This window comes from Columba livia, chromosome 5 (assembly GCF_036013475.1).
Source record: "Columba livia isolate bColLiv1 breed racing homer chromosome 5, bColLiv1.pat.W.v2, whole genome shotgun sequence".
In the NCBI taxonomy this organism is placed as follows: Eukaryota; Metazoa; Chordata; class Aves; order Columbiformes; family Columbidae; genus Columba; species Columba livia.
The window spans coordinates 66,987,900-66,999,368 of record NC_088606.1 but is presented as its reverse complement, the minus strand read 5'-3'; positions in this window follow the sequence as shown (position 1 = coordinate 66,999,368).

Below are 11,469 nucleotides of genomic sequence, written 5' to 3'. Positions count from 1 at the left end.
TTATTGCTGTCATCAGAGTAAAATATGTCTGCGCATGAGTCTGCACTCTCTGAAATGTGGAACAAACGTGGAGAGAGAACTGCCATAAACCTCAGCATTCATATATCGGAGGAAGGGAATTGGCTTGCGTGAAGTACACGGTATAAACAATTAACCGAAATCCTACCAAAATAAACAATACACTATTTTTTAACTCCAGAATGAGGAAAGGAGAAAAAAATGTACCCCTGACTTCTGGAAGTTATATTGCTTTACATGTAGGAAGCTGCATATGTTTGATGGAATCAAGAGCTGTTCCATAAGGACTTAAATTCAACAGGTAATTGGGTCTCAGATGAAATTTGGTGGTTTTGATAGGGTTGATAGCCTTCCACAAAGGGCCAGAAGTCTTGTTATGCTGGTCAGGAAAGTAATTGAGCATCTCAGGTCCATCAGGAGAAAGCTGGGCATGCGATGAACTACCTAAGGTGGGCAAGAGAAAACACCAAAGGCAAGGAAGTCTTTGAAAATTCTCTGGGGACATTCCATCTCCTTAACTTAAGCTTCACAACTCTGAATTTTGTCTGTTGGATAAAACCACACAGGCTGTCCCAGTAGCAAGAATTCTTCCATCTTGTGTTTTGGCTATAATTGTGGGTTTGAGAATAAAGTTCGCTCCCATGCGCTGTGGCCCAGTGAACCTTTAATTTAAGGTTGTGTTTTACTGCAAGTAGAATGGTTTCGACAGGCAAGAAAGGCGCCGTTCTTCTTTTATCAGGACAAGTTTTTAGCCATCTCTGACAAAAGAGGGAACTGAGCTTCTCGGTTTGACAGATACTAGTGCTTGAGTCCTGAAAATCCTATGAAAGTGCAAATACTTCCAATGTGTTTTGGGGGAAGACGACTGAACTTCAGTTCGTGAAGCTTTGAAGGTACTTACCGGGTGGATTATGGCGAATGAGGTAAGTAGAAAAAACACTGTTTAGGTCAAACGAGCTGTAAGTTTTCAGCAACATTGAAGTGCTTGGTACTGAACAAGTGGCTTTTATTATCTGCATGTTTAATTTTGAAAATGCAAATAAATTGGAGCTGCCCCCTGGGCCAGGATGATCTAGGAGTTAATGGCTTTGATAAAAAATGATGTGCTACTTTAGTGCCTAAGACTCTGGAGACTCTTGTTGTGTTTTCTGTGCAATACACTAAACCCGTTGCCTGAATAACCAGGAAAAATAATGTCTATGAACTGATTCACAGTCCTGAAGAGTAAGACCGAAAGGGGACCTGAATTAACATTAGCAGATCTGAGTGTGCTGAGTTTGCTTGTTCTCCAGGCATATGACAGCTCAGGAGGAGAAGTGAAATGTATGGCAACATCAGTTTTTGGGGATTACTCTGGGCTGTTTAGAGTCCACAGTGGCAACTTACTCTGAGACTTTTAGAATTTTTACAGCTGTATTCCAAGTCCAAAACCTCTTTCGGGTTCTCTGGATGTTCATTTGGATAAACCTTTTTGGAACAACACTGGCCTCAAATTTGCCATTTCGTGGAAGCCCTTTGGCTTTACAGTTCAGCCTTGAAAGATGGAACCTGAACATCAGGAAATAGCCAGAGGGTGGCAGTCGGGCCTCGGGAGGGAAGAACATCCCAACCTCGCTGGGAACTGAAGCCGGAGGGTTTAAAGGCTCTGGTCTTGCTATTATCCTACTTTAATTTTCACTTGAAGGAGGTAAATATGAAACTAATGCAGGGCTGAAAGTGACTTTTGGCTGATGTGAGAATGGAACTCTTAAAATTAATTCTCTAAACCAAAGCTTTATATCCCCATCTCACCCTCTCTAAGAGGTAAGATGGTGTTAAAATAACATTTGCCTGTAAGCAGGAGTAGCTTGTGGGGCCTCTTGCTTTTGGGTATTTTAGTTCAGCCTAAACACTAGGAAATGAAAGGGGTGCTAAATATCTAGTAGAGATTTAATAAACATAAATAAAATTCATTCTCTGAAGATCTCTGTGATGAATCAGATCACGAGGTAGCAGGGACACTCATTTTCTGCTGTTGGTAATTGTTCAAAGCCAGGTGACCACTAAGATGGTAGTTGGAAGTTTCGTGTGTTGTGTTTGTATATCCTGGACTGAGATGTTATTTTTCTGCCATAGTTGCGGCAGGTCAAGCAATTAAGTACTTGAGTTAGGTGGTGTAAGGAGGGATTAAATGAATAGGATAATTGGTTTGTTTGGGTTCTTGTTTGTTTGGGTTTGGTTTGGTTTTGTTTTTTAAACCAAAACAACAATGACAAAAACAAAACACCTCCCACACATACACACAGAAAAACAAAACCCCATAGCACTGGAGCAAAGCTTATTTAGGGATAAAGACAGAGCATTTACACCCAAGGTGAAACCTGTTAGTCTTCAGCCTCTCCATGGGAGATGGTGGCACAAAATGGGATGATGGCAGAAAATATAGTCCCCAAAAATGTTCAAGGAGAACAAATTAATCAGGTGTTTGCATGGGGTCTTAAAAACTGAGGTTCTCAAGGCTTTGAAGATCATCCGGTTAAGTGGGATATCATTGGACAAAGATAATAGAATAAATTACTTTTTATTTTAAATCAGGGAGGAACATTTTCAGCAATGGAGCGGTTGGAGTTATCAAAACATTAGGGTGATGTTATTATAAAACAGTTAAGGGCAATGGGGCAACTGGTAGAGGAAGATGCTGTAGTTTTGCCCTTCCCAGCACCCACTCGTTTTGACTTGTTAATAATCCGGATTTGCAGCCCTTGCCAAACCCACGTGTGTTCGCTGCCATTACCCTGAATTCCTCAAGAGGTGAACTGTGTTGTTTATGGGATTTTCTCCATCTTTAGAAAAGAAGGAGAAATCTAGATGATTGTAGATCCACATAGAACAGATGATGGAGGCAGCTGAGCTGCTCAGGAGCAGCCTGACTTCTTGTTTCCCAGGATAGTTTATTTTATAAGGAATATAAAGAGATTTCTTAACAGGTCAGGTGTAGAAGACTGGTGTATTAATGCGACGCTACTCCTGGGTGGGGAAAGAAAGAGGATTACATTAGACTGGGAGTTCATTGGCATGAACATGGCTTCTGTGCGATTTACATCTGCCATAGAGACTGCTATCAAATATCCGCAAAAGAGGTAAGGAATTTCTACAATGAAAGTTTTGAAGTAGCAGTAAAAAATAGTGCACTGATGGATGAAATACAGATGTATGAAAGGCCGGTTATGATGGTGCCCTTTAGGCAAAATAGTTTCTTCTGCGAAAAGCAGTATTTTTATAGAGCTGGAGGATCAAATAGCGCAATGCACCTTTCTTTTCAGGAAAATTAGTTTATAAATATACCACAATAAATCAAATATCCTCTAACAGTGCAATTTTAACCACTGGAATACTTGTCTAAGGGCAGAAGAGTCGTTAGAACATCAAGTTTAGGTGTGTCTGACGTCTCCGATAGATGTTCTAGGAATACTGTGGAGACATATGGTGAAAATTGCTGTTGGAAGCCTCATTTTATGGGTTCTGCAAGACAATGGTAGCAAATGCGTGATGCTTGCCAGTCAGCAACAAAGTCTTTCAGGTCTTGTTGAGATGGAAAACTGGAAAACGTCTCACCTGTTGCATGCAAAACATTTGATTCCCAGAGGCCAAGAAATTGAAGTGAAATCGCTGATACAGAGGGAGCTGTTAGGCCATTTCCAGAGATCTCATTGATCCCTAGTAGTTTAGTTTACCTTGTCTTTGGTCATATGAGCTAGCTTGGCTTTTTGATTTTTGCAGCTAATCATTCGGTGTCCTGCCAGTTTTGTGGGGTTTTATTTGTGTGTGTGTGTGTGGTTTGTTTGGTTTGGTTTTTTGGGGGATTATGTTTTTAGTGTATATATACATACATCCCCCTACAGCCATTGGAGGTAAAGGGGGGCTGATCCAGACACTGTTTTGGTTAAAAAACTAGCATAAATACGGTGAATTGCCTCTGGAGGTGCCTGCTGCTCTTCAGGCTCTATAGGAAGAACGTACACAACTAGTGCAGATTAGATGCCTCACTTTGTATTAAACTGCTATGGTTTGGTGACCATCACTGCCAGAACTCCATTCTATGGGAAGGAGATTGTTTTCACTGAAATATGTTTCTTGGTGTACAAGAGATGTTGCTAATTCCTACAGCTACTGAAGGTGAGGTCTGGACATCCCAAATATGTCTTGTACAGATGCCAAAGGCGGTGACTTTTTGGACAGAGCCTCGGGACCTATGAATCATAGCATTGTTCAGGTTAAAAGGGATATCACTTATTTATATATCATATATCAGGGTTTATAGCCTGACCTTATGCTCAATTCAGTAAATACTGAATTCAGGCCATTGCTTAGGGCTTCGTTCAGCTGAGTCCTGAAAACCCACAGGAGCACAGGTCCTGTAGGCTTTTTGGGCAGCATCTTCCGAAGCTTAATTATCTTTGTAGGGAAAAAGCTGGTCAAGACCTCCCTTGTTTCATTATATTACCTGCTGGTTTCCCCGCATGGCTCAAGCCACAGAAGAACCAGGATTTTGGCCTCAGTGACAGACACAGGCTCTGGTCAAAAGCACATAAAGGTAAATGAAGTGTCTGTGTCTCCTTGGAGCGGCCCCATGAAGAATCTTGTCTGCAGGGCTTGTTACTGAAATATAACATTTTATTTCTCCTAAAAGACAGAATAACAAGATACCCATTCTAATGGGTATCTCAAACTCGATTCAAGGAGAATCAGCCACTGCCAAGAAATGTAATTCATTTTGCTTTTCTGTCCCTTCCTAATCATCTTTGTTCTGTTCTCATTATCTCAAAGACATGGAAGTTTTTTATAGTTTATATTGTCTGTTGTGCATGATCTCCCAGCTGACTGATGCTTTCTGAAACATCCGAAAAAAGACCTGTATGTACAAAACCTATAAGCGGAAAGGATGGGAGAAGGGTTCCTGCCTTCTACATGGGTATGTCTGCTATCAGGATATTTTATTGGGGTGTGGTGTCTGCAATACAAAAACGTTGTTGAAGAGATAAAGAGAATATAGGGCAGAGCTGCAGGAGAAACTAAAGCCTTAGGAAAGTTCCTTATTGTAGAAGAATAAATTTGTTGGAGCTCCCTGAGCCAAATAAAAGAAGAGGTGGTGACTTGATGATAAAATGAGAAGTTTTATAGCATAGAGTACTTCAATTTGGGAGTGATAAAGAAATACTTAGCAGCTGAAATGTGAATCAATATCAGTTCAAGCTATGCAAATGGTGCAGATTCCTAGTACCAAGGTAAATTAGCGCAAAGTTCAATACAGCAGGAGCAGTGATAGATTGTCTGCTAAGCAAAATATCTTAATTCATTAATGACTTAATTTTCTAGAAGATGATTCCTTGTAAACTGTAGCTGTTGTTTGGTTTGGCTCAGAAAGAGATCAGGGCAGTCCTTTGGGCAGTATTATCATAATTAGGTCACCCCCTGCACCGTAGACCTTTTGGGATGAACATGAGTGCTTTTACAACAATCGTTTGCATACATGGCCAGGTAGAATGATAACTTCTTTTAGCAAGAAAAGATGCAAATGTCCTAACAAGTGAGTCTGAATTCCTCTCCAGGATTATCTTACAGTTAGTTACGAAAAAGGAACAAGATGAAGCAATAAATGCTGGATGTTGCAAACGAAAAGGTGAATAAGATGCTGCCAGTAAGCTTAGGTTACGTCTTGATTATTTTGAGGATCTCTCTATTTTATTCTCTCTTCTCCCCTCATCCAAGAGGAAGATCAGAAATGTGTGACTTCATTTGAAGCTAAAAAGCTACAAATATTCCTGTCTTGAGGAAATATTCCAGAGTTACTGAAACAGAGGAATAAATAAGGGGAAAAGGCCTGCTGGAGTCTTAATTCAGATTCTGAGTAGCTGGTTCAATGTTATAGTCTCTGTCTTATAGACAACTTCTAATTCTCGAAGAAACCTTTTCTTCTGAGAGAACAACAACATCTCTTTAACAAAGGCAGTCACCACCCACAACTGCTATGAGGCAGGACATGTCGAGGCAGAGACAGACTAGAATAGATTCCTAAACTTTGTGTCATCAGATGCAAGACTACAGGCAGAACGTGTGGATTTTTTTTTTTTTTTTTCTCCTGAAAATAAAAAAGAGAGACTTTGCAGAATTACTGAAGTCATATCAGAGCAATAGGACTCGTTGGGATTCTCTTCTGTCCTAGTTTGTTCAAGGTTTTTGGACTGGAGAAGCTGTAGCCATGTTGCACTCCAGCCTGTTGTACCTGGCAGTGAAGAACTTTGCAGGAAGAACCAGGCCAGGAGCAGAAGGAGCTGGGACTTCATGTAATCTGGGAAGAAATTAGGATTGCCTTGGTGATGCCTCAGCCTTCAAAGACCCTTTTAGGGGAGTAAAATTCTTATTCATGCTTTTGCAGCATAAATAAGACTCATGCAACCATTGGCTGTAGAGTTAACTATCCTTGGGGATGTTGACTCCCTGACAGAAGGGTGTTTTAGTTTCAGAGTTAAAATGTGATGTAGTGTGATGTTGTCTTGGTTAAAATGGGTAGCAACTTTGCAAAAATTAGAAAATTAAGCTTTGCAAAAGAAATGAAAGCAAGTATCAAGTCTTCTTCAGCCACATGAGTGAAAAATATGACCGACCTCCTTGTGGAGAGGATAGGATGTAGAAGTTGAAGGTTGATGCACACCTCTGAGTCAAAATGCATATAGAATATACCCTGTAGTATATGCCTGAGGAAGGACGGTGTAGGAGGCAGATGGTGAAGGGCAGAGAATTGAATTATGGTCAAATAAGTGCAGGAGACAAGTTGTTGCAGGATCTGGGCCTCATGCATTGCAGAAGTTGGAAGGTGGCCCAAGACCCACAGGAAGGACAGAAGAACTGAGATGTTCTGTGTGTAGGCTGTGGAACCACCGTGGGTGTTTAATCCAAGCTCATGCCACATTGTTCCTAATTGGTGTTGCACAAGCTGTGTATTTTAAAAAAAGCTTTCAAGCTTGGTTACCTTTTTTAGAGTTTTTCTCTTGCAAATGCACAATTGCAGAGAACCGGAGCTTTCAGAAGTGCATCTGCAATCAGTGGGTGCTCTGCACTTAATATAGAAAATGCTATAAAAATGCTGACTAGTCTGAAAAACCCAACCCCAAATACATGACAGTGGGAAAACAAAATGGGTTTGTTACAAGCATTTAATAGTTTTAGCTTGAATCATTCTGTGTCTTATTTAGTCTTTGTAACAATATCTAATGCTGCCCATGTGCTTGAGAGAGGGGCTTTTTAACAGCTGTTAAATTGCAAATGTATAGTTTTATTTAGATCAACTGAATTTAGATCTTAAAGCCACAGAAGAGCACCTGGGGTTTTGACTTCTGTGAAGTCGGAGGGTGTATTTCATAGAAATTGCAGGTTAAATAAGATACACAGGACAGAAAAGTACATGGTGAATGTTGAAGAGATTAATATCAGCCCTGTTTAAAAAGAATTTAGGGTGTGTAATTACAGGTGGTGTGTGGATGAGAAGGTCACATCAGAATTGCAATAGCAACTCGGGTCAAGTTGTGCAGCATCTTCTCTGTCGGGGTCTTAGTAACTCACTTAGAAGTACCAAAAAATTGTATTATATAGTTCAATGCCTCAATGCAACGGATTGTTCCATGGGAAGTTTCAGGTGAGAAGGTTCACAGTGCTTATTACAGAACCTAATTTTACACCTCATTATAATTAACATGGCATCTGTCTTTTGTTTTTTATTGTTTACCCACAATAGGACACCCAAAACTAGGAGTGAAAGCACTCTCTGCCACAACCCAAATGGAAGTATTTCACATGTGTTTTTTCCTCTTTTACAAAAGTTATAAAGATTGCTTTCACAGAGGAAAAAAAAACATGTGTTGGCTTACTAGTGATATCTGGATTAAGGAATGAAACAAAGTTAATCAAGACTTTGAATATCTGAGCAAACTAAACCCCTCAAGATAGTGAAAAAGGCTTCAATTGCAAACTTGACTCTGTGCCCTATAGAAAAAAAGGCGACTTGGTTTTGCTTTTGGTTTTTCGTCCCATTTCTGAAAATACATGATGTTCCTGAAAAGTGGCACCATCTGAAATACATGGTGGTATCTTGTTTATTCAGAATATATTAAAAGAAAAGGAAAACCTGCTTCTCCTCCTGATTGACATGGTGTTGTTTAATGTTCTTATCAAGAAAGTAATTACTGTTGTTTGGTTTTTTTCTCCAAAATGTCTTCAAAACAAGATTTTGCAGTCTGCAAAAGTTGGTGTGTCTTGAAAAGACGGAGGAGCTGTTTCAGAATCAAGCCTTGCCCCCAATTATGGATTCCAAATTAAGTTTTGTGCCTCGGAGAAAATAATTTTAATGATTTCAGTTTCCTTGCTGTGTTTGGGAAGAGTTATAGTCACAGAAGAAAGAGTCTTGGAGGAGGGTCCATGAAGGAACAAGGAGTGGAAGCAGATGGATGCAGGTCAGGTCCCTGCCAGATGTTGGAGCCACTTTAGGGCAGAACATCCTCCATGAACCCTCCACTAAGGTAAGGTGCTGTTCCACCACAGCTTCAGACCAACCAGGGCAGGGCAGAGACACTCAGGTATGTCTACATAGATAAGCACAACTGGAATTGTAGATGCCTATCTCTAAGTTCACGCTTCTCAAACTCTCTGTGCTGTTGATACCTAACCCAGGAGACGGGTACAACCCATAGTTATCTGTCTTATATCTAAGTTCTCCTTCTGGGTGAGACTATACAGCTCATAAATTAGATGTTCTTCATGCAGCCTTGCCCAGGAGCCTCACTGGGTAGGCATTCTCACAGCACGTGTGACACGCTCCATGCAAAGTTTAGTTTCTGTAGAAATCGTGGAATGGTAGAATCATAGAATAGTTTTGATTAGAAGGGACCTTCAAAGATCATGCAGTCCAATGCCCCTGCCATGAGCAGGGACATCTTCACCCAGATCAGGTTGCTCAGAGCCTGAAATGGCCAGGAGAACCATGGGTGGCATCCTGTATGACAAAATTATTCAGAGAACTTCTCTGGAACAAGAGATTCTCTAAGTGACAAGATACTTCAGTGTATCTTAGTAGTAGATTTGTTAAAATTTATTTTCTGGACCACTCTGTGCAGTGCCAGTGGATTAAGGGTGCACTGCAAACATTGATGTGATACTAGAGAAAAATCGTTGGTGCAATAACTACCAGTTCAGTAGTCACAGACTGGCTTTCTGGAAAACTGGAAAACTATGTCAAGTGCCTGTGCAAGGAAAATCTTAGTCACAAAACCAACTATGTAGAACAATAGCTCAGCGCACGTGTACGAGCTCCCAGAGGCATACGACATGGATTTTGACAGGTGCGTGGGTAGTTGTTGCAGAACACCGAGTATGGTGTAAATTAACTGCGACTGGTTTCTCAATGTTTTATCTGGGTGAGCATGACTGTGGCTTTCACTACCTACCTGGGCTTTTCTGTGTAATTCTGAGATTTGTTGGGTGACCTGGATAATGTAGACAGAGACAGCTTCTGCTTTCAGATTGGGAAAGGACTTGCTTGAGGCTTTTTCATGTAGTGTAACATCAATTGGCATTACAGGACCCTTTGGATGGGACCGGATGCTCGATAAATTCAGACATAAAATACTATGCATGCTGTTCATATGGAAGGCAAGTATCTTAGAGTTCCCAAATTGCCTAACTAATAACAGTGGTTTGATGGATACTGGCACCCACAATAGGCAGAGACATCCTGCATTTATTTCTTTATTCACTCCAATATGTTCCTGGTTCTGTATTCTCCAGGTCTTCGTAGACCGGAATCTAAACTCAGATTTTTATCTACTCCTCTCCAGGTAGCTGCTACATTGACAAGTCCAAACAAAGGGCAGTGGGAGGTTTTCATGTATTTTCAGCCAGTTTTGGAGTAACTTGAAATTTTTTGTGTGTATATACAGAAAACGCACATATGCAGAAATTTGCAACTACTATTGCATAGTTTATTACAACCACCTTAAGTACTGAACATGATTTATGTAAGACTCTACACATATTCCACACTAGAACACGAACACATCGTTATTGTCGACAGTCTTCACTTTTATTTAGAGCAAGATAAAGGGTTATGAAATGCAATGTGACAGCACAGTGAAAATTATTCCTCTCATTCTTTTATCACTGCCTCTTAATGAATACTAATAGTCACATTTCTCTTTTTACCTAGGGTGGTGCCACCGTTGCCACATGTCAGGAGCTTTTAAACGGTTGTTTTGGGCTTGACTGATTAATTTGCCAGATGCTGTTACACGATTTAATTAGAATTGCATAATTCACAATTCTCTGTCAGCCAGCAAGGCTGCCCACTCCATGCAAGGCTGAGGGCAAGGCAGGGATTTCAGCTGTCTGTATCCAACTGGTTTTTAGGCTACTGTTAACTCACTGGGAAACACAAGGAAGAAAGAAACCAAACCAAACAAACCACCAAAACTCCACGTTTTGACTGTATTTGCATTCTGAGGCTTGTGCAGAGTGTGCTAAGAAAACATAATGGTAAGCTGAGAATCTTTATCATCGCTTATAGCACAAGTACTGTGTAAACTCCATTCCAGAGTCCCTTAAGGACAAACTTTTAAAAATAAAGTTGTTGTATGTAAATTAAAGGGTATTTTTCTCGCGATGCGGAGGCCTATCAGATCATCTCTGCTTTGATCAGCTCTTCCCTAAGTTTCCTGCATGCCATGTGCTCGGGAGGCAGGGAATGCAGCCAGTATTCCACCTCACCCTCAATCAAGAACGTAGTTTAGTTTTCTTATCTTTCTGTCTTCCCTGCAGTCTGCAAATTCATTTTGTTCAGTGCTTCTCAGAACTGGGAGCTCGTCACAACCATCAGTTTTCTTTGAATCACAATATGTGGAATTATCTGTGAAACTCCATGTCACCAGAGGTAGTTGAGACCTAGAACTTGTCAGGTTTTAGGCAGGGACTGGGCCCTGTTGTTGCCAATATTCGTGCTTATAAACAAAAAGAACAAATTGGGGTAAGGTGGAAAACATGTGATTAGGGACTTAGCTCAATATGGCCTTATAAAGGGTTAGGATGAAAACCTAATGAGGACAGACTATAACATACCTGCCTGCTGCTTGTAGCATCCTCAAAAGTACCCAGGGCTAGTAAATTTGAATTAAAAGAAAAAATTAAGAGAATCCTAAATGTGAAGTAGGACAGTATTTCATGTATGCCAGCTTATTTTCTTTTCTGGGTCACCCGCAAAATTGATGTGACTTCATAGGAAACATGGCATTGCTTTATCTTTGCTATTTATTACAGCTGAGGGCTCTAACCCCTTTATTTTGTAGCAGATCCTCTCTAAACGGCACAGATATTTTGACTTCAGCTCTGCAAGACTAATATTTAAGCAAGGTTAGTTATGTAAGCCGTGAT